At 36.9% G+C, this 4,102-nt stretch overlaps 1 protein-coding gene and 1 long non-coding RNA gene across 3 annotated transcripts in view; one reads left to right on the forward strand and one right to left on the reverse strand.

Annotated features, from left to right (window-relative positions):
- LOC128884556 (uncharacterized) overlaps window positions 1–4,102 on the reverse strand; it is a 12,101-nt gene extending 7,999 nt beyond the window's left edge. The window contains exon 1 of the transcript XR_008459405.1: window positions 4,034–4,102. The gene's annotated coding sequence lies outside the window, so the exon portion shown is untranslated. The remainder of the gene's footprint in view (window positions 1–4,033) is intronic.
- LOC128884557 (uncharacterized) lies at window positions 1,981–4,102 on the forward strand. 2 transcript variants are annotated; one of them, XR_008459407.1, is made up of 4 exons: window positions 1,981–2,122; window positions 2,194–3,423; window positions 3,488–3,880; window positions 3,968–4,102. It is a non-coding gene; the product is annotated as an uncharacterized LOC128884557 (long non-coding RNA). The 2 variants fall into 2 exon arrangements; XR_008459406.1 differs by lacking the exon at window positions 1,981–2,122 and having other exon boundaries at window positions 2,677–2,799; window positions 2,883–3,423.

Raw genomic sequence — 4,102 nt, forward strand, 5'->3', positions numbered from 1 at the left:
TTTAATTTTAATTTTAATTTTAATTTTAATTTTAATTTTAATTTTAAGATTAAGCGGTTACGCGGTAAAATGTAGAAATAGGTAAACATTTTAAAATAGTTATCATCGTAGGATGGACATTGCGAGAAACACAGTACATTGACTAGGTCATTGGTCAATAATAATTTTCAAAGAGTCAGAATACGAATATCCTATATGTACTAATTCTTATTTACGTACTCGGCATAGAAGACAATTCGATTAATCCTGGATCTGGAATACCATCGTGTTTCGATGCAAATTGATTGGTTGAATTGTCAATATCATTGATTGGATTTGCTTCACTCTTGGTCTCCTAAGTTAAAGTTTCATGTTGATTTATTTTATATTTTCATTTAATATAATTTTTGAAGAATTCGTAAAAAATGACGTCGTTGAAATGCCCACCACGACCGCGCTCACAGGCATATCGTAGACTCACTGAGTTTTGTAGTTGAGCTTGACGAACTTGGCGATCCATATTTCTTATCTTCTCTATCCTGGTTATCCGTTAACGAATGAATTCAAGAGTTTCACCATGCGTTTATAATAAACGATAAATTCGATACGAAATAGGGAATTACTTATTTGTACAGCAACTATTTGCATGCCTTTTTTAGAACGGTTTAGCCCTGAGAATTAGATTGAAAGGAAAATATTGTAACCAACCTTTGAATTATGGTACTCGCCGAGTATCGAGTACTCTAACGGATGCTGAGAAATCGTTGCTTGACGTTAATCCCTACAAGATGCGCTGTTACCTCGAAACACGATCTTGAACAGAATATGTGCAATCGTTTGAATTTTTCAAGATTGAAAATTTGTACATAGATGTACGTATGTATGTACTTTTCTCTCTAGTTTCTCTGGCTGACGTCGAACGTCAAACGTCGAACGTCGATCATTCCCAGAAGGAAATACTTTTAGAACTTGAACATTTGCCAGCGAAGCGTATCACTTGTTAGCTGCAGTTTCATCAAACATGTACCGAAACTATTTCTACGTAATATGTATAGTTTTGCGACATTCCGATGGGGAAAAATATCAATCGTATCTCGATGCAATCGACGTTCAAGCGTTTTTCTTTTCTCATTCCTAATCAGCAATGGCGGAACGACTGTTTGTTGTTTGAAGAGTTGGTGACACAGATGCCGTTGGAATGTCTAAAGGTTCTCTTCCATGAGATACATACGAGTATAGTGTAAAATTATATGTCGTCGATTTTTAAGCTGACAAAAACTTTTCGAATAGCCAAGTTGAACATTAAAGTTTGTTTGTCAGAGGCATATATATGTATAGAGGGTGTAGATCGTATACATATGTGTGTATAATAGGTATCGCGCGGTATAGCTGTTTTCGGATAATATATCTAGGACAGTCATGTTTATGATTTCATACGGTCTGTGTTTACATTGTTATACATTGACGAAGGATTTGGGTAAACAATGATGATGTTCGTAGATAAGCCGGTCACTATGCGAACATGCGAACGATACAAGGAGGGAAGATTCATATGTATGTAGTATGGCTCCTGGTTAGAGAGAGCCAGAAAGATGATCCTGAGTCTGAGCGCTCGCCCGAACCGCATACGATCTGGTATCTGGCCTCGGTCTCGGGAGTCCCGAGTCGGGACTCGCACCCCGAGTCTCGGGTCTCGGGTCTCGGGTCTCGGGTTCAGTTTTCAGTTGGCGGCCAGGATCCGTCGCGTGCGCTTCGCCATTTACGTTTATTTTCCGCGACCCGCTGCCGCACCGCGCCGTTTCGTTTCGTTTACTAATCGCACACTACTTATGCCGCACCGCTGGCGCCGTTCGAATTCTCGAGTGTTACCACTTTAAACGACAAAATATTCTCCCATCCATGTAAAAACAAATTGTCCTTATTAACTTGATATTTAACCAAATTTTTAATATCATTCACACGTTTTATATTGGCGTTTACAACGCAGGCTTCAACATTTCTCAAACAGTTTAATTAATTAAAACTGTTTTTTAATGATTTTTGGGTAAACAAAGTGTAACGTCAAGTTACATTAAAAGGTGCAATTGCGATCAATTAATTTCCTACTCGAATGACGATACATCAGTTAAGAAAACTCTTCAGCGTGAGTAATTTTCGTCGGCAAGTATAAAGTTTGATCTCATCCCCAGGATATATAAAGTTACTTTTACATAGTACTTGGGAATAGCTCGCCGTGATCTGGATTTTCAAGATCTGGAAACGTATTTAATCATAAACGAAACACATCGGTGGTTTGCAATAAATACGTGAGCCGCAGCAGCAGCAGTAGCAGCAGCAGCAGCAGTTGGAGAAAGTTTTAACGAACATTTTAAAATGTCACCCACCGCCTGCCGCGTTTCCATTCAAAGAATCGAATAAGATCCAAATCTAGTCCAATTATACAAACGGGAGCTTAGATTTAATATAATACAAATTATAACTAGTTATAATTATTAATTTATTTAAATTATCAGTTATAATACATTCGAATAATTATTATAATTATTTTAATCGTTGCACGTTTAAATAATAATTTGAAAAAAAATTCACTAGAAAGTTAAAGGTAAAATACGTTTTATCTCGCGGAAGACAAGTGTATAATATAAAAAGGTAGTTTTTAATCATGCTGCACGGTTTTAATATGGTCAAATATCATAGTGATCCTATCATGCTGGAATATTTTCTTAAAAAGTGTACAATGTTTGGTTGTTTGTACACTGGTGTGAGGACCAAGATGACGAAACTTGCAACGCTTTTAATGACGAATCACTAGCCATATCGGTGAGTAATCGCCAATCATTTACCATTTCTAGATACATAAACTTGCATTTCGATGACGTAATTGCAACGATATTTCGTTTTAGGTTAATTGATTCCCGTCTGAATATTCAGCGTATAATAATATTTAGCGTTATTTAGTAGATTATCTCTGGATATGTATGTATGTATGAATATACATGTAGTTTGTTTGGAATAGCCAGATAGCCTTTTTCATAAAATAAAAAGAATTATCCATCTATCGTTTTACTGTTATGACCACGAGTATGAGTAGTATTAAACTACGTCGCGTTTCTTGCGCGACAAACTCGTCGCACAATCATGTCATACTTAATCTATGTAGATATATACATACTCACTCGTACGTACATACGTTGGACAGAGTAAATCTTAGCGAAACTGTATTTTCGTGTCGATAAGATTCGATTGGAAATATGTAGACTAGAACTCGACTTGTACTCGCGTGAATTCTCGACTTGATTTGGAACTTGTGTGCCAACACACTGTAGTTTCGAACGTGCAGTTTATAACAAAGTTGAGAATACACTCGGCAACGTTCAAGATTCGTTCTCTTCTATCATCGGTGAAACTGAAACGACAGGACATGATTATAGCTATACATTTGGAGTAAGTTTCAAAGTAAAGACTTGTCATCTGTAGCACTTGTCAGATTCACGCGTAATATTTTCAGGAGAATTGGTGCTACTGTATACATATGTAACTCTACTTCGTAGAACTCGAGATTTACGGCTAACCGGTGCGGCGCGGCCCGGCCCGGCGATACGATGCCGATGCAGCAAACTATGTATTATCTATACGTATACATATATCTATGTATGTATATGATGTATTCTCGCATCAATGATATTGCTTCGATGAATGTGACTTGTAGACACGAGGCACGAAATTTACGGAATTTAAAACAATTGATTCTACACGATCCTACATCTGCACACATTCCAGTTGGAAACAGTGATTGATATTGTACCGTGTATAGTAGTATTATACATATATGCGTTAAAAATGATACCTGTACCTTACATACGTAACGTGTACTCGGAATAAAAGTGGATAGATTTTGCAGGTAAGGCTTCAAATAGTGTACGTACATATGTATATCGCACGATATATTATACCTATTAACATCTCCATTAACGCGTGTAATCTTAAGATTTCTAGGAAAGGAACAATTGTGGAAGATTTCAATAAAATTCGAGTCTTAAATGCGGATACTCACTCGTAGCTCTAATGAAAAGCATCGAGGTATCGTGGACTAGACGAAATATCGATGTTCTACGAGGTATCA

The sequence above is a fragment of the Hylaeus volcanicus genome, chromosome 1, assembly GCF_026283585.1.
Source record: "Hylaeus volcanicus isolate JK05 chromosome 1, UHH_iyHylVolc1.0_haploid, whole genome shotgun sequence".
Taxonomy (NCBI): Eukaryota; Metazoa; Arthropoda; class Insecta; order Hymenoptera; family Colletidae; genus Hylaeus; species Hylaeus volcanicus.